The following is a 19,952-nucleotide window of genomic DNA, read 5'->3' as shown; positions in this document are numbered from 1 at the left end:
TGAAAACAATCGCTGTCTCCCCGTATTTGTTCGTTCTCCGTCTCTAAATCTGTGTTTGTTGTTCAGAGTTCGTAGATTGTTATGTATGTGATCGATTCACTTGTTTTTCCGAATCTTTGTTGCAAGAGGGATCCGCGGTAACGTCCACCTAGTCCGCCATCTTGGCCCCGCCTCCACCACGCTTTTTTCCAAGGTGCCTCCGGGGCACTCAACAGCCAACCTTTTGTTTAGCAGCACTCTTATTTAAATTTTAATACTTCCTACAAGGTGTCAGTATTTTCTAGTTTCTTTGTCAATTATTTTTTAAATCTTATTCTTTCCTTCTATTTTGAATTTCTCCCTTTGGCTGGGTAGAGATATTGAGCTATGTTTCTTTCAGCAAACATCTGTAAATAGTATGCTCTCTCACTCTTATTTGACAGTAGCATTTTTGTCCTTTTAAATGAGAGTTTAATTGGACTCACTTTATGGTAAAGATTTATTACAATTAATTCCCCATTGAGAACTTGTTAAAAGTGACTTTGTAAATCAGTTAATGACTCTGTTTTCAATTTAACTTCGCCCAGTAGAATATCATGATGCATCTTTTTTTTTTCCTCATGCAAAATCCTTTACTTTCAACTTTTCAGAGTCGCTTTTATTCTTTACATGAATTTCATATAGGTTTCTTTGATTTTATTCAAACTGATATATATCTTAATCCTTTTAAAAGCTTAGTTTCTCCTTTTATACCTTTGATGTCATAAATACATTTGAACATTGTTATGTCACTCTATCACCTTATTTTTGGTTTGTTTTCTATTTTTAATGCTTTAGTTTTCTCTAACTTTGAACTCTCTGACCTGTGTTTTCTTTATTTTAAAGAGTTTCCATCTGATAATTTGGAAGGCTTATAACACGTTGTTTTTCTTCTTGAAATTGTTGTTGTTGTTGTAAGTTGCCATCGAGTCGGTTCCAACTCATAGTGACCCTATGCACAACAGAACGAAACACTGCCCAGTCCTGCGCCATCCTCACAATCGTTGTTATGCTTGAGCTCATTGTTGCAGCCACTGTGTCAATCCACCTCGATGAGGGTCTTCCTCTTTTCCACTGACCCTGTGCTCTGCCAAGCATGATGTCCTTCTCCAGGGACTGATCCCTCCTGACAACATGTCCAAATTATGTAAGACGCAGTCTCACCATCCTTGCCTCTAAGGAGCATTCTGGTCACACTTCCTCCAAGACAGATTTGTTTATTCTTTTGGCAGTCCATGATATATTCAATATTCTTTGCCAACACCACAATTCAAAGGCATCAACTCTTCTTCGGTCTTCCTTATTCATTGTCCAGCTTTCACATGCATATGATGTGATTGAAAATACCACCGTTTAGGTCAGGCACACCTTAGTCTTCAGGGTGACATCTTTGCTCTTCAACACTTTGAAGAGGTCCTTTGCAGCAGGTTTACCCAACGCAATGGATCCACTGATTTCTTGCCTGCTGCTTCCATGGCTGTTGATTGTGGATCCAAGTGAAATGAAATCCTTGACAACTTCAATCTTTTCTCCGTTTATCATGATGTTGCTCATTGGTCCAGTTGTGAGGATTTTTGTTTTCTTTATGTTGAAGTGTAATCCATACTGAAGGCTGTGGTCTTTGATCTTCATTAATAAGTGCTTCAAGTCCTCTTCACTTTCAGCAAGCAAGGTTGTGTCATCTGCATAACACAGGTTGTTAATGGGTTTTACTCCAGTCCTGATGCCCTGTTCTTCTTCATACAGTCCAGATTGCCCTGTTCTTCATATAGTCCAGCTTCTCCGATTATTTGTTCAGCATACAGATTAAATAGGTATGGTGAAAGAATACAACCCTGACGCACAACTTTCATGACTTTAAACCAATCAGTATCCCCTTTTTCTATCCAAGCAACTGCCTCTTGATCTATGTAAAGATTCCTCATGAACCCAATTAAGTGTTCTGGAATCCCCATTCTTCATAGTGTTATCCATAGTTTGTTAGGATCCACACAGTCGAATGCCTTTGCATAGTCAATAAAACACAGGTAAACATCCTTCTAGAATTCTCTGCTTTCAGCCAGGATCCATCTGACATCAGCAATGATATCCCTGGTTCCACGTCCTCTTCTGAAACCAGCCTGAATTTCTGGAAGTTACCTGTCGACATAATGCTGCAGCCGTTTTTGAATGATCTTCAGGAAATTTTGCTTGTGTGTGATATTAATGATATTGTTCTATAATTTCCACATTTGCTTGGATCACCTTTCTTGGGAATAGGCATCAATATGGATCTCTACCAGTCAGTTGGCCAGGAAGCTGTCTTCCATATTTCTTGGCATAGAAGAGAGAGCACCTCCAGTGCTGCATCTGTTTGTTGAAACATCTCAATTGATGTTCCATCAATTCCTGGAGCCTTGTTTTTCACCAATGCCTTCAGCACAGCTTGGACTTCTTCCTTCAGTACCATCGGTTCCTGATCATATGCCACCTCTTGAAATGGTTGAATATCGACTAATTCTTTTTTGGTATAATGACTCTGTGTATTCCTTCCATCTTCTTTTGATGCTTCCTGTGTCGTTTAATATTTTCCCCATAGAATCCTTCACTATTGCAACTAGAGGCTTGAATTTTTTCTTCAGTCCTTTCTGCTTGAGAAACGCTGAGTGTGTTCTTCCCTTTTGGTTTTCCATTTCCAGTTCTTTGCACATGTCATTATCATACTTTACTTTGTCTTCTCGAGAGACGTTTGAAATCTTCAGTTCGGTTCTTTTACTTCATCAATTCTTCATTTTGCTTTAGCTGCTTAATGCTCAAGAGCAAGTTTCAGAGTCTCCTCTGACATCCGTATTGGTCTTTTCTTTCTTTCCTGTCTTTTCAGTGACCTCTTGCTTTCTTCACGGATGATGTCCTTGATGTCATTCCACAACTTGTCTGGTCTTCAGTCACTAGTGTTCAATGCATCAGATCTATTCTTCAGATGGTCTTTAAATTCAGGTGGGATATACTCAAGGTCATATTTTGGTTCTCTTGGACTTGCTCTGATTTTCTTCAGTTTCAGCTTGAACTTGTGTATGAGCAATTAATGGTCCGCTCCACAGTTGGCCCCTGGCCTTGTTCTGACTGACTTGTTCTTGAGCTTTTCCATCGTCTCTTTCCACAGATGTAGTCAATTTGATTTCTGTGTGTTCCATCTGGAGAGGTCCACGTGTATAGTCGCTGTTTATGTTGGTGAAAGAAGGTATTTGCAATGAAGAAGTCGTTGGTCTTGCAAAATTCTATCATTTGATCTCTGGCATTTTTTCTATGACCAGGGCCTTAGTTTCCAACTACTGATCCTGCTTCTTTGTTTCCAACTTTCGCATTCCAATCACCAGTAATTATCAGTGCATCTTGATTGAATGTTCGATCAATTTCAGGCTGTAGCAGCTGATAAAAATCTTCTATTTCTTCATCTTTTGCCCTAGTGGTTGGTGCTTAAATTTGAATAATAGTCAGTCTTCCTTGTAGGTGTATGGATATTATCTTGTCACTGACAGCATTGTACTGCAGGATAGATCTTGAAACATTCTTTTTGACGATGAATGGAACACCATTCCTCTTCGAGTTGTCATTCCCCGCATAGTAGACTATATGATTGTCCGACTCAAAATGGCCAATACCAGTCCATTTCAGCTCACTAATGCCTAGGATATCACTGTTTATGCATTCTATTTCATTTTTGATGATTTCTAATTTTCCTAGATTCATACTTCGTACATTCCAGGTTCCAATTATTAATGGATGTTTGCAGCTGGTTCTTCTCATTTTGAGTCCTGCCATGTCAGCAAATGAAGGTCCCAAAAGCTTTACTCCATCCACTTCATTAAGGTTGACTCTCCTTTGAGGAGGCAGCTCTTTCCCAGTCATCTTTTGAGTGCCTTCCAACCTGGGGGGCTCATCTTCCAGACAATGCTCCACTGCTATTCATAAGGTTTTCACTGGCTAATGCTTTTCAGAAGTAGACTGCTGGGTCCTTCTTCCTAGTCTGGAAGCTCAGCTGAAACCTGTCCTCCATGGGTGACCCTGCTGGTATCTGAATACCGGTGGCATAGCTTCCAGCCTCAGAGCAACACACAAGCTCCCACAGTACGACAAACTGACAGACACGTGGGGTTCATGAAATTGCATTTACAATTTTTTAAAAAATAATATGCTTCACTATTCCTTGTTTAAATATTAGACATTAACTAGTTTCCATATTATAAAAGTGAGAAAATCATGTGGGGAGAAGGTCTTCACAAGTTTGCTTGCACTCTCAGAGGAATTTCATTGGGGCCAAGTTATTACTTGAATTGTTACGTTCTTGAGCTAAGAGGGAACTGTTATATGCACACGTCAAATTGACTTCTAATAATTCTCCTTCTCCTAGGTCAGGCCTAACTCATGGTTCTACAAATGGTGATAAATTGGTGAATGAGGGAGTAAGGAGCAGAGAGATGTTATTCATTCACTGTTTGTTTTGCCTCATTTTTCTCTCTCTCCAGTTGTCAGAGTCAAGAATGCAGGGGATTAGAGGAAACATAGTTTTTACTTTTTTAGTCTTTTTGTAATCTGACCAGTGATGTCCTGTGTTTGACAAAGAGCTCTACATTTTGGCTCTTTTTCACAAAGATTACTGTTGAGTTGTTCAGGGGTCTCATTATGGGAATAGCCATCATGGCAGTACCCTGGTACTTGAGAGGCATTCTGTGTCTCACTTCTTATAGCAAACCCACAACCCCCTGAGGTCTCCTCATAGCTAATGTCCTTGTATTATACCCATTATGTGCACCTCCCTAGATTTATTCAGCTCCACCTTACCCCAAGGCTTGATTACTTGGCTGTGGTGAAATGAGTTCCTTTATGTGGTCTTTTGCCCTGGTTCTTTGGAAAATTTGAGAGATTTTTCTTCCTGTAAACTCTGAAGAATTACTTTTGCCCTAGTTTTCTGCTCCAAAGGGTTTGTTACTTTTGTCCAGGATGATTGATATTGCTTGATAAACTGTAAAGGACTTGATGGTTTGATACTTTGTCTGGCCCTGTGCTGTAGCCTGCCCTGTGTTTGGTCTATTTTACACATCTTACAGGGATTGGTCAATATACTATGTAAATGTAGTTGACTATTCCAAAAAAAAAAAAAAAAAACTAAACCCATTGCTATGGAGTCGATTCATGGCAACCCTATAGGACAGAGTAGAATTGTCCCATAGAGTTTCCAAGGCTGTAATCTTTGCTAAAGGAACCTCCTACATCTTTCTCCCACAGGTTGGCTAGTGGGTTCAAGCTGCCAAACTTCCTGTTAGCAGACCAGCTGCCTTTAACCTCTGTACCACCAGGGCTCATTTGAAGTGATTATAGACTGTGCGAATGAAGTGACTGTGGTCCACTGAAGGCATTGGCCAGTCTGTGACCCTGAAGGGAGGCTCATGCCTTGCAATCAACAAGGAGTTTGCTTGTATATGTGGCCAGCCCTGCAGAAGTTTAAGGAAGAAAAAGAAAGGAGAAAAGGCAAGAGTGGCAAGGAGAGAGGAGAAAAATAAAGCAGAGAGAGAGGAGGTAAGGAAATCTAAAAGAGCTGTAACACAGGTCAAGGACTGTAACACTGAAGATAGCATGAGGCCTGGAAGGGGGCTGGTGGCAGACAGAATATGTAGTGACAGCAGAAACTTGCTGCTAAGAATGCAGGTAAGAGAGAGCAGAATAAAACTGCTACACTGGCTATGAACTGGATGAGATAGCAGTGAAGAGGCAGATAACACGGAGGCAGAAGGCAGAGAAGGTTTGCAAGGCTGAAAAGGGGCAAGCATGGCCAAGAGGAGGCCTTCGGGGGCTGAGAAGAGACCTGAATGGCTGAGAAGGGGTGTGCATGCTAGATAAAAGGGCTTGCTTGCTTTCATGGACCAAGGGGAACTGAGAGAGCTGTCCTGCACTGGTCAAGAGAAGGATGTGTTCACTTTGAGAGAACCTTCCAGATTTTGCCTACCTGTTTCCTGAATCTGGTCCTGAGATGTAGCCTGCTGTTTTCTTAAGAAACCACTTAACTGTAAGTACAGTTTGTGAGTTCTGTGAGACATTGCAGCAAATTGCCTAACCCAAGCAGGGGAGGAAAGAGTGCTCAGGGGTGGAGGAGCGGCCACTGTCAGAGATGGAGTGGTACAGCAGCTTCTAGAGTTTGGAAATCTGGAATACACTTCACCTCCAACTCATAGGAATTGGCTTTGTAGAGATTCTTATATTTGAAATTATTTACATACTTGCTCAATGGAGAATCCCAGCCACCACCTTTGCTGCCTTTTCCAGATTCCACCCCCACAGGCTATCTCTATCTCCATGAACACAATGGCTTGACTTCAGCATAACCTTCTTGTGTTGCCATTAAAAAAGCCAAGGTGATTAATGGGAGGTGGAGCCAAGATGGCAGAATAGACAGACACTTCCGACGAGCCCTTTTTACAACAAAGACCTGAGAAAACAAGTGAAAAGAGTATATTTGTGACAAGCTGGGAGCCCTGAGCATCAAAGGCAAGCTTAGACAATGAACTGAGGGGTAGGGGAGGAAGTGACCATTCAGAAGTGGAGAGGAGTTACTGGAACTGAATCGCAGGGAGTCCTCAGGCACCATTCCTGGAGCAGAGGTGGTGGTAGTGGCAGCAGTGGGCTGGTACTAGCTTTCGGCCACAGTTTCCTCAGGAAGAAGCAGCCAGCCATACAGCCTACTCACACATTTGGAACCTGAGGAGAAAGGTGCTCTCAGCAAAAGCTAAGTACTTGGTATACTTTAATGGGCTCCCGCCACCCCCAAGCTTGCTTCAGCAGCTGAATCTCTGGGCCTGAGATAGACCCTGCTGAGTGCCTAGAGCCATCCTCCTGGCCTTGGGGAAGGAAAAAAATTGCAATGAAGTGGAAAAGATAATTTGTTAGCTCCAGTAACCAGGGGAGCTCAGGACAGTAGCAGCTCCTGTCCAGGCATAAACCGTCCTTGGACCTTGAGCAACTTTCCCTTCTGCACGGACCTGTGTGGGCCTATTTTGGGAGAATAGGGCCTTGTTGGCAAATTCCAACCATTTCAGCTATGCGGTAGGGAGGTGGGTGTTTGATGTTTGACATTGCTTTACCTATTAAACAAGGTCCTCACCTACCTACAACAGGGACCTAAGAACTGGTAGCTCCACTTAGGTCACCCAGCCACCCATGACAGGGGTCCAAAAATAACTGGTACCTCCCAGTCCTTACAACCAAAAACATTGGATGCCCATGGTCCCTCTGCAGAACCCACCCACCAGCACACTCTAGGGAACAGAGATGTGCTTTCCTCAGAGACACTTGGGAGCCAGTTCTCAGCCTCCTGCCTTGTTCAGAGCATGACCCCCTGCTGCAATCAGACACTGGTATATACGTCAATCACCCCTGCACCTCTAAGACTGTAGGACAGAGCCTGTACCACACACTTGATGATCAGCTACCTGGAAACCTGAGCTGAATTCATACAAGAAAACTGAATGGACTTCTACACTTATATACCTGATAACAGCTCTAGCCAGCTGGGGGCTGGACACCAGAGCTCCAAAGGTGAAATAATCAAGCTAGCTCACTCAAACAACCCATAGGAGTATACCAAAACAAAACAAAGCAAGCAGCTATGACACAGTAAGCAAGCGTAAACTAATACAATAACTTTATAGATGGCTTGGAGACAACAGTCAATATCAAGTCACATAAAGAAACAGACCAAGATCACCTCACAGACTCTCAAAACAAAGAATCCAGGGATCTTCTAGATGAAAGTGCATTCCTCGAATTACCAGATGCAGAACACAAAAGTTTAATATGCAGAACCCTTCAAGACATCAGGAAGGAAATGAGCCAATACACAGAACAAGCCAAGGAACACACAGATAAAGCAACTGAAGAAATTAGATTATTCAGGAACATAATGAAAAGTTTCATAAGCTGGAAATATCCATAGACAGACAGGAATCAGAAATTCAGAAGATTAAAAATAAAATTACAGAATTAGATAACTCAGTAAAGTCAGAGGAGCAGAATTGAGCAAGTAGAAGCTAGAGTTTCTGAGCTTGAAGATAAGTCACTTGGCACTAATATATTTGAAGAAAAATCAGATAAAAGAACTATAAAAATGAATAAACCTTAAGAATCATGTGGGACTCTATCAAGAGAAATAACCTACGAGTGATTGGAGTACCAGAACGGGGAGGGATAACAGAAAATACAGAGAAAATTGTTGAAGGTTTGTTGGCAGAAAACTTCCCTGATATTGTGAAAGATGAGAAGATATCTATCCAAGATGGTCATCGAACTCCATATACGGTAGATATTAAAAGAAAGTCACCAAGACATATTATAACCAAACTTGCCAAAACCAAAGATAAAGAGAGAATTATAAGAGCAGCAAGGGATAAAAGAAAAGTCACCTACAAGGGAGAGACAATAAGAATAAGCTCGGACTACTCAGCAGAAACCGTGCAGGCAAGAAGGCAATGGGATGACATATTTAAAAAACTGAAGGAAAAAAATTGCCTGCCAAGAATCATATATCGAGCAAAACTGTCTCTTAAATATGAAGGGGAAATTAAAAAGTTTCCAGATAAACACAAGTTGAGGGAATTCGTAAAATATCAGGTATCAACCCAACACTAGAACACTGGGCAGAGCAACCAGAAGCCAACCCAGACAGGGAAATCCCAAAAAAAACAGAGCAAGATTGTAAATAATAAAAAAAAGTCCAAAACAGGGTAACAGCTGTGTTATCATATAAAAGAAGACAGCACTAAAATAATAATCCGGGATTAAGAAATGTAATCATACACCTTCCACATGGAGAGGAAGATATGTCGATACAAAGAAATAAAAGTTAGTTTTAAATTTAGAAAAATAGGGGTAAATAATAAGGTAACCACAAAGAAGACAAACTATCCTACTCATCAAAATAAAATACAAGGGAAAAATACAGACTCAGCAGAAACAAAATCAACAACAAATATGAGGAAAGGACAATATACAAAGAAAATCTACTCAGCACATAAAATCAAGTGGGAAAAAGAAACTGTCAACACACAAAAAAAGACATCAAAATGATGGCACTAAATTCATACCTATCCACAATTACCCTGAATGTAAATGGACTAAATGCACCAATAAAGAGACAGACAGTGGCAGAATGGATTAAAAAACAGGATCCATCTATATGATGCTTACAAGAGATATTAATTTCTGACAAAATAGACTTTAAAGTGAAATCCATGATAAAGGATAAGGAAGGACACTATATAATGATTAAAGGGACAATACACCAAAAAGATATAACCATATTAAATATTTATGAACTCAATAACGGGGCTGCAAGATACATAAAAGAAACTCTATCAGCATTGAAAAGTGAGATAAGCAGCTCCACAATAATAGTAGGAGACTTCAACACACCACTTTCAGTGAAGGACAGGACATTGAGAAAGAAGCTCAATAAAGACACAGAAAATCTAAATGCAACAATCAACCAACGTGACCTCTAGACATATACAGAACACTCCACCCAAGAGAAACCAAGTATACTTTCTTTTCTAGTGCACATGGAACATTCTCTAGAATAGACTCCATATTAGGTCATAAAGCAAGCCTTAGCAGAATCCAAAACATTGAAATATTACAAAGCATCTTCTCTGACCATAAGCCATAAAAGTGGAAATCAATAATGGGAAAAGAAATCAAACTCTTCGAAACTGAACAATACCCTGCTCAAAAAAGACTGGATTATAGAGGACATTCAGGATGAAATAAGGAAATTCAGAGAATCCAATGAGAATGAAAACACTTCCTATCAGAACCTTTGGGACACAGCAAAAGCAGTGTTCAGAGGCCAATTTATATCAATAAATCCACACACCCAAAAAGAAGAAAGGGCCAAAATCAAAGAATTATCCCTACAACTTGAACATATAGAAAGAGAGCAAAAAAAAGAAACCCAGCACCAGAAGAAAACAAATAATAAAAATTAGAGCCGAACTGAATGAAATAGAAAACAGAAAAAAAAAAAAAAAACTGACAGAATTAACAAGGCCAAAAGCTGGTTTTTTGAAAAAATCAGAATTGGTAAACCACAGGCCAAACTGACAAAAGAAAAACAGGAGAGGAAGCAAATAACCCAAATAAGAAAAGAGGGGTGATATTACAACAGACCCAACTGAAATTGAAAGAATCATATCGGATTACTATGAACAACTATACTCAAATCTGAAAACCCAGAAGAAATGGATGAATTCCTTGAAATACACTACCTACCTAAACTAACACAGAGGTAGAACAACTAAATAGACCCATAAAAAAAAGAGAAAACACTGAAAAGGCAATCGAAAAACTCTCAACAACAAAAAAAAGGCCCTGGTCTGTACGGCTTCACTGCACAGTTCTACCAAACTTTCAGAGAAGAGTTAACACCACTACTACTAAAGGTATTTCAGAGCATAGAAAAGGATGGAATACTACCAAAATCATTCTATGAAACCACCATATCCCTGATACCAAAACCAGGTAAAAACACCACAAGAAAAGAAAATTACAGACCTATATCCTTCAGGAATGTAGAGGCAAAACTCCTCAACAAAATTCTAGCCAATAGAATTTAACAACATATCGAAAAAACGATTCACCATGACCAAGTGGAATTCATACCAGGTATGCAGGGATGGTTCAACATTAGAAAAACAATGTAATCCACCACATGAATGAAACAAAAGACAAGAATCACATGATTTTATCAATTGATGCAGAAAAGGCATTTGAAAAATTTCAATATTCATTTATGATAAAAATTCTCAGCAAAAGAGGAATAGAAGGAAAACTCCTCAACATAATAAAGGGCATTTATACAAAGCCAACAGCCAACATCACCCTAAATGGAGAGAGCCTGAAAACATTCCCATTGAGACTGGGAACCAGACAAGGATGACTTTTATCACCACTCTTATTCAACATTGTGCTGGAAGTCCTCGCCAGAGCAATTAGGCTAGATAAAGAAATAAAGGGCATCCAGATTGGCAAAGAAGTCAAAGTATCTCTATTTACAGATGACATGATCTTATACACAGAAAACCCTAAGAAATCCTCCAGAAAACTACTGAAACTAATAGAAGAGTTCAGCAGGGTTTCAGGATACAAGATAAACATACAAAAATCAGTTGGATTCCTCTACACCAACAAAAAGAACATCGAAGAGGAAATCATCAAATCAATGCCATTTACAGTAGCCCCCAAGAAGTTAAAATACTTAGGAATAAATCTTACCAGAGATGTAAAAGACCTATACAAAGAAAACTACAGTACACTTCTGCAAGAAACCAAGAGACTTACATAAGTGGAAGAACATACCTTACTCGTGGATAGGAAGACTTAACATTGTGAAAATGTCTATTCTACCAAAAGCGATCTATACATTTAACGCAATTCCGATCCAAATCCCAACGACGTTCTTTCATGAGATGGAGAAACAAATCACCAACTTCATATGGAAGGGAAAGAGGCCCCAGATAAATAAGGCATTACTGAAAAAGAACAACAAAGTGGGAGGCCTTACTTTACCTGATTTTACAACCTATTATACCACCACAGTAGTCAAAACAGCCTGGTACTGGTACAACAACAGATACATGGACCAATGGAACAGAATTGAGAATCCAGACATAAATCCATCCACATATGAGCAGTTGATATTTGACAAAGGCCCCAAAACCTTTAAATGGGGAAAGGACAGTCTTTTTAACAAATGATGTTGGCATAACTGGATATCCATCTGCAAAAAAATGAAACAAGACCCATACCTCACTCCATGCACAAAAACTAACTCAAAATGGATCAAAGACCTAAATATAAAATCTAAAATGATAAAGATCATGGAAGAAAAAATAAGGACAACATTAAGAGCCCTGATACATGGCATAAACAGTATACAAAACATTATAAAGAATGCAGAAGAAAAACTAGATAACTGGGATCTCCTAAAAATCAAAAACTTGTGCTCATCCAAAGACTTCACCAAAAGAATAAAAAGGCTACCTACAGACTGGGAAAAAGTTTTAGCTATGACATTTCTGTTCAGAGCCTGATCTCTAAAATCTACATGATACTGCAAAAACACAAATAACCCAATTAAAAAATGGGCAAAAGATGTGAATAGACACTTCATTAAAGAAGACATTCAGGTAGCTAACAGATACATGAGCAAAAGTTCACGATCATTAGCCATTAGAGAAATGCAGATCAAAGCTACAATGAGATTTAATCTCACTCCAACAAGGCTGTCATTAATCCAAAAAACACAAAACAATAAATGTTAGAAAGGCTGTGAAGAGATTGGAACACTTCTACACAGCTTGTGGGAATGTAAAATGGTATAACCACTTTGGAAATCGATTTGGTGCTTCCTTAAAAAGCTAGAAATAGAACTACCACCATACCATCCAGCAATCCCACTCCTTGGAATATATCCTAGAGAAATAAGAGCCTTTACACGAACAGATATATGCACAACTATGTTTATTGCAGCACTGTTTACACTAGCAAAAAGATGGAAGCAACCAAGGTGCCCATCAATGGGTGAAAGGATAAATAAATTATGGTATATTCACACAATGGAATACTACTCATCGATAAAGAACAGTGAGGAATCCGTGAAACACTTCGTAACATGGAGGAACCTGGAAGGTATCATGCTGAGTGAAATTAGTCAGTTGCAAAAGGGCAAATATTGCATGAGACCACTATTATAAGAACTTGAGAAATAGTTTAAACTGAGAAGAAAACATTCTTTCGTGGTTACGAGAAGAGGGAGGGAGGTAGGGTAGGAGAGGGGCATTCACTAATTAGATAGTAGATAAGAACTACTTTAGGTGAAGGAAAAGACAGTACACAACACAGGGGAGGTCAGCACAATTGGACTAAACCAAAAGCAAAGAAGTGTCCTGAATAAACTGAATGCTTCAAAGGCCAGCGTAGCAGGGGAAGGAGTCTGGGAACCATGGTTTCAGGGGACATGTAAGTCGATTGGCATAATAAAATCTATTAAGAAAACATTCTGCATCCCACTTTGAAGAGTGGCGTCTGGGGTCTTAAACACTAGCAAGCGTCCATCTAAGATGCATCAATTGGTCTCAACCCACCTGGATCGAAGGAGAATGAAGAACACCAAGGACACAAGGTGATTAAAAGCCCAAGAGACAGAAAGGGCCACATGAACCAGAGACTACATCATCCTGAGACCAGAAGAACTAGATGGTGCCTGGCTACAACCCATGACTGCCCTGACAGGGAACACAACAGAGAACCCCTGAGGCAGCAGGAGAGCAGTGGTTTGCAGACCCCAAATTCTCATAAGACCAGGCTTAATGGTCTGACTGAGAATAGGAAGACCCCAGTGGTCATGGCCCCCACACCTTCTCTTGGCCCAGGACAGGAGCCATTACCAAAGTCAACTCTTCAGACATGGATTATTGGACTGGACAATGGGTTGGAGAGGGACGCTGGTAAGGAGTGAGCTTCTTGGATCAGGTGGACACTTGAGACTATGTTGACATCTCTGGCCTGGAGGGGAGATGAAAGGGTGGAGGGGGTTAGAAGCTGATGAAATGGACACAAAAAGAGAGTGGAGGGAGAGAGCGGGCTGTCTCATCAGGGGGAGAGTAATTGGGAGTGTGTAGGAAGGTGTATATGGGTTTTTGTGTGAGAGACTGACTTGGTTTGTAAACTTCACTTAAAACACAATACAAATTATAAAAAAAAAAAAAAAAGAAAAAAAAGCCGAGGCAACTCTAATGCCCTCAGGCAACCTGAATAAGATGCTGGCCCCTTTGGCTTCCACAGTGGTGGCCCAAATGAGCCAGATAAGAAGACTCAGAATAATGGTGGCAAATTGTAACAAATGAGAGCTATAAGATGGAAGGAGACAACAGAGAAATTCTACTACTATTACTACTACCACTCTACATGTATTTCTCATAGAGTGCCCTTCTGGCTTGAAAATAGAACTGTTCATAGCTATGAGATTCCAATGTATAATGTTATCAATTAATTTAATTACCTTATATAGACTAGTGATACATGATTGGGTAAGGGTAGCAGAACAGTCTTATTCTCATTTGATAAATCTTCAGGGGGCATTTTCCAAACCTCTACCCAGATGATATTTTTATACAGTGACTATAAATCTGAGGCTTTAGATGGATATTAAGAACACAGGAAATGTCATAATCTATCTATTTACATATACATCTATATTTTTATAAAAAGTAATAATAATAATTGTCAACCCTTATTAATATTGTGTTTATTCTTACTGTGGTTGCACAACTTCATGAAGATATTTCCATGCATTTTAAATATTTCCATATTACCCGTGGTATCTTGTACGAACTATATAAAATATAAACACACAACTTTTAGATACAAAAATTTCTTACTCTTTAACAATAACTATTCCTAGGAATAACTTGCTTTGGTCTCATCTTAATTTGCCATTTCTTTTTATTTGAAAAATTGGCTATGTAAGTATAGCATTTATGATCCATTTAAAATTTTATCTTTTTCATCACATCACTTCCAGTTGTATCCAAGGGTTGAATGGCATTCACTTGTACAGGGTTAATAGCCAGCCTGTTCACTTCTTTCATATTCAGCTGGAAGTCCTAACTTTTCTACTGTATTACCATACCTCAAAAATGGTAATTTGTTTTTTCAATTCCCATACCTCCCATTATGTACCATCTGGAAACTCACTTGTTATTCTACTCAATATATAGATTCCCAAGTTTCTGGCCATATAATTTTAATCACATATTTACATTTTCCTCTCTTAAATCATTATATGGGCAGTCCAAATATCAACATCTAAATCTTTTATTACTTTCATTTAACTGTTACATTATCATGTCAATTCCCATCCTAATTATTTTGCTGAAAGCTGTATTTTCTACTTGCATAGCTTTTTAATGTAATTTAGTAGAACAATGTTAAAGAAATTTGGGGTCAGCTACAGTTAATTTGTAGAAGTAGATCTCTGAATTATTACCTCCCATTAGCCTGTTTCCTTGATGCCGTTCATCACTCTTTTATTTATTCATGACAAAATGGACACTTATTTAATATTTTTAAGTGTCAGAGACAGTGGTAAGTTTGACAGATTTGGGGCATGGCAGGGAGGAGACAAGAAGTTGCAAATATGAAGAAGGTACAGAGTATGATAGTAAACAACAACAACATAAAAAAATGTTGCTATTGAGTTGATTCCAACTCATAGCGACCCTATAGGACAGAGTAGAACTGCCTCATAGGGTTTCGAACTGCCAACTTTTTGGTTAGTCACCAGGCTCTTAACCACTGCACCACCAGGGTTCCAAAAAATAAAAAGTGTTAGGAACCACAGAAGAATAAAGAATGAAACTTCTGCCTAGAGTGAACATGATGAATAAAACAATGATTCATAGAAGTGAGAGTTGAACTATATTTTAACTTAAAGAACATCTAAGGAGTTGAAAAGAAGACGGTATTTGTGAAGAATGGGGATTTCAGAACACTTAACTGTGCTCATGAGGAACCTGTACATAGATCATGAGGCAGTCGTTCAAACTAAACAAGGGGATACTGCATGGTTTAAAATCAGAAAAAGTGTGTGTTAGGCTGGTATCCTGTCACCACACTTACTCAATCTGTATCCTGAACAAATAATCCAATAAGCTGGAGTATATGAAGAAGAACATGGCATCAGGATTGGAGGAAGATTCATTAACAATCTGTGATATGCAGATGGCACATCCTTGCTTGGTGAAAGTGAAGAGGACTTGAAGCACTATGGATTACACCTCAACATAAAGAAAACAAAAATACTCACAGTTAGACCAATAAGCAGCATCATGATAAACAAAGGAAATACTGAAGTTCTCAAGGATTTCGGTTTACTTGGATATACAATTAATGCCCATGACAGCAGCAGTCAGAAATCAAAGAATGTATTGCATTGGGAAAATCTGCTTCAAAAAATCCTCTTTAAAGTGTTGAAAAGTAAAGATGTTACCTTGAAGACTAAGGTGCTCCTGACCCAAACCATAATGTTTTCAATCATTTCATATACATGTGAATATTGGACAATGTGTAAAGAAGACTAAAGAAGAATTGACACCTTGAATTACAGCATTGGTGAAGAATCATGAATATACCATGGACTGCCAGAAGAACGAACAAATCTGTCTTGAAAAAAGCACAGCTGGAATGCTCCTTAGAAGCACGTACTTTGGACATGTTATCAGGAGGGATTGACATGGTGGCCACAACAATGGGCTCAAGCACAGCAACAATTGTGAGGATTGTGCAGGACCAGGCAGTGTTTTGTTCTGTTCTGCATAGGGTCACTGTGAGTCAGAACCGACTCAGTGGCACCTAACAGCAACAACAAAAAAAAAACCAGCAACAACAAGGAGTTGAAAAGTAGAAAAGAAGTCAAAGAGCATTCCAGGAAAAGCAAAGACCGAGATAAATGTTATGGTGTTTAGGCCATCACCAAGCTATAGATACAGTGTTCAGTAACACAGACAAAATCATTGTTAGTGGAAACCACTGACCTGAGTTACTGACACAACATAAAACAAACGTAATAATCAGTACCTGTCATTACAAAATCTTCAGAAGCAAAAGAAACAGACATCCTCAGAGGTATAGCAGAGAGATTAAAGTCGTCACTTGGCTGAGAGAAGACCTCATCCATTTGACACAGATCCTCACAGAAAGTGAAAGACATAGGAGAAAAGTTGCAGTGATTGGATTTAATGAGGTGACTTCAACTATAGGTTACTGCTGTTGTGTTCTACTTGATCTTGTATCTTTTATGTTGTACGATATTGTCATATTATAAAGTGGGCATGGTCTTGAAATGCTTGACCATTTTTATTATTACTATGCAATTTAATATTTCTTTATATAATCTTAAAATATTCCTTAATTTGCTGTTGACTTTAGATTATCCCCTTCCTTCATGAAAAACAAGATAGCATTTGCTTTATTTGTCAAATATTCAAACATTAGCAGCATGAATTTCTAAAAATTGAAAAGTGTTAGAAGTATATGAGGGTGGAAGGGCAGATCACATAATTGTCTCCCCCCTCACTTCTACATTTGCAAACTGATTTATATGGAGACTAGAGAGAGAGAGAGACCTGGTGGCTTAGTGGTTAAGGACTAGGCAGCTAGACAAAATGTGGGCAGTCTGAATCCACCAGTCACTCCTTGGAAACTCTATGGGGCAGTTTTATTCTGTCCTATAGGGTCACTATGAGTTGCAATTGACTCAATGGCAATGGGTTATGGGTTATTTATAAGTTTGTGTGTGTGTATTTGTGGGTGTGGGGTGTGTGTGTGTGTGTATTACCCCTAGGCAATTGGCTTTATTAAATAACCTGGAACTTAGTAATGTTTTAAAAATTATTGTTAACTAAAGTTTATCTATGTTTTGTATTTGGGAAACCTTGGTGGAATAGTGGTTAAGTGCTACGGCTGCTCAACAATGGTCGACAGTTTGTACTCTGCCAGATGCTCCTTGGAAACTGTATGGGGCAGTTCTGCTCTGTCCTACAGGGTGCTATGAGTCGGAATCAACTCAATGGTAGCAATTTTTTTTTTTTTAATGTTTTGTATCAGAGTAACCTCTGTTTTTTTACAGTCCTGTGATTTTTAAAAGATGTATAATGTCATGTGTGCACTGTGACAGATTCATATAGAATAGTTGCATTATCCCCAAAATGCCCTGTGTTCCATTTATTCATTCCTTCTCCTATTCCCTGAGCTCCAGGCAACCAATGATTTTTTTACTGCATCTGTTTTCTAGCCTTTTCCATAATGTCGTTTAGTTGGAATCATAGGGTGTGCGGCGTTTTCAGACTGGCTTTTTTCACTTAGCATTAAGCGTTTAGGGTTAGTCCATGTCTTTTTGTAGCCTGATAGCTCATATGTTTTCATTGCTGATTAATATTCAATTATATGGACCTATCACCATTTTTTATCAATTCACTGATTGAAGGACATATTGGTTGCCTCCAATTTATGGCAAATATGAAAAAAAAAGTTGTAAACCTTAGTGTACATGTTTTTATGTGGACACATTTTCAAATAATTTGGACAAATACCTAGGACCACAATTCCTGAATCATATGATAAGCCCATTTCTAACTTTGTAAGAAACTGCAAGACTATCTTCCAAAGTAATTGTACTTTATTGCATTCTCACTAGCAATAAATGAGAGTTCTTATTGGTGCATATCCTCTCCAACATTTAGTATTGTCAGTGTTACGAGTTTTAGCCATTCTAATATATGTCTCCCCCACGTGTCTGTAAGTTTGTTTTACCGTGGGGGCTTGTGTGTTGCTGTGATGCTGGAAGCTATGCCACCAATATTCAGATACCAGCAGGGTCACCCATGGAAGACAGGTTTTAGCTGAGCTTCCAGACTAAGACAAACTAGGAAGAAGGACCCAGTAGTCTACTTCTGGAAAGAAATTAGCCAGTGAAAACTTTAAGAATAGCCCCAGAACATTGTCTGATATAGTGCCGCAAGATGAGCTCCCCAGGTTAGAAGGCACTCAAAAGATGACTGGGGAAGAGCTGCCTCCTCAAAGTAGAGTTGACCTTAATGATGTGGGTGGAGTAAAGCTTTTGGGACCTTCATCTGCTGATGTGGCATGACTCAAAATGAGAAGAAACAGCTGCAAACATCCATTAAAAATCGTAACCTGCAGTGTATGAAGTATGAATCTAGGAAAATTGGAAATCATCAAAAATGAAGTGAAACACATAAATATTGATATCCTAGGTATTAGTGAGCTTAAAAGCACTGCTATTTGCTATATTGAATCAGACAGTCATACAGCCTACTAAGCTGGGAATGACAACTTGAAGAGCAATGGTGTTGCATTCATCGTCAAAAAGAACATTTCAAGATCTATGCTGAAGTACAACACTGCCAGTGAGAGGATAATATCCATATGTGTAAAGGAAGAATAAGTAATACGACTAGTTTTCAAATTTACGCACCAACCGCTAAGGCCAAAGATGAAGAAATAGAAGATTTTCATCAGCTGCTGCAGTCTGAAATTGATCGACCATGCAATCAGGATGCATTGATAATTACTGGTGATTGGAATGTGAAAGTTGGAGAAAAAGAAGGATTAGTAGTTGGAAGATATGGCCTTGGTGATAGAAACAATGCCAGAGATCAAATGATAGAATTTTGCAAGACCGATCACTTCTTCATTGCAAATACGTTCTTTCACCAACATAAACGGCGACTATACACATGGACCTTACCAGATGGAACACACAGGAATAAAAATAACTACATCTGTGGAAAGAGATGATGGAAAAGCTCAATATCATCAGTCAGAACAAGGCCAGGAGCCAGTTATGAAACAGACCATCAATTACTCACTTGCAAGTTCAAGCTGAAACTGAAGAAAACAAGAGCGAGCCCATGAGAGCCAAAATATGACCTTGAGTATATCCCCCTTGAATTTAGAGACCATCTCAGGAATAGATTGGACGTGTTAAACACTAGCGACCGAAGACAAGACGAGCTGTGGAATGACATCAAGGACATGATCCATGAAGAAAGCACGAGATCATTGAAAAGACAGGTAAGAAAGAAAAGACCAAGATGGATGTCAGAGGAGATTCTGAAACTTACTCATGAACGTTGAGTAGCTAAAGCAAAAGGAAGAAATGATGAAGTAAAAGAACCGAACAGAAAATTTCAAAGGGTGTCTTGAGAAGACAAAGTAAAGTATTATAATGACATGTGCAAAGAACTGGAGATAGAAAGCCAAAAGGGAAGAACACACTCGGCTTTTCTTGAACTGAAAGAACTGAGGAAAAAATTCAAGGCTTGAGT

The sequence above is a fragment of the Loxodonta africana genome, chromosome 25, assembly GCF_030014295.1.
Source record: "Loxodonta africana isolate mLoxAfr1 chromosome 25, mLoxAfr1.hap2, whole genome shotgun sequence".
In the NCBI taxonomy this organism is placed as follows: Eukaryota; Metazoa; Chordata; class Mammalia; order Proboscidea; family Elephantidae; genus Loxodonta; species Loxodonta africana.
The sequence above is the reverse complement of the archived record's forward strand: the minus strand, read 5'-3'. Positions refer to the sequence as shown.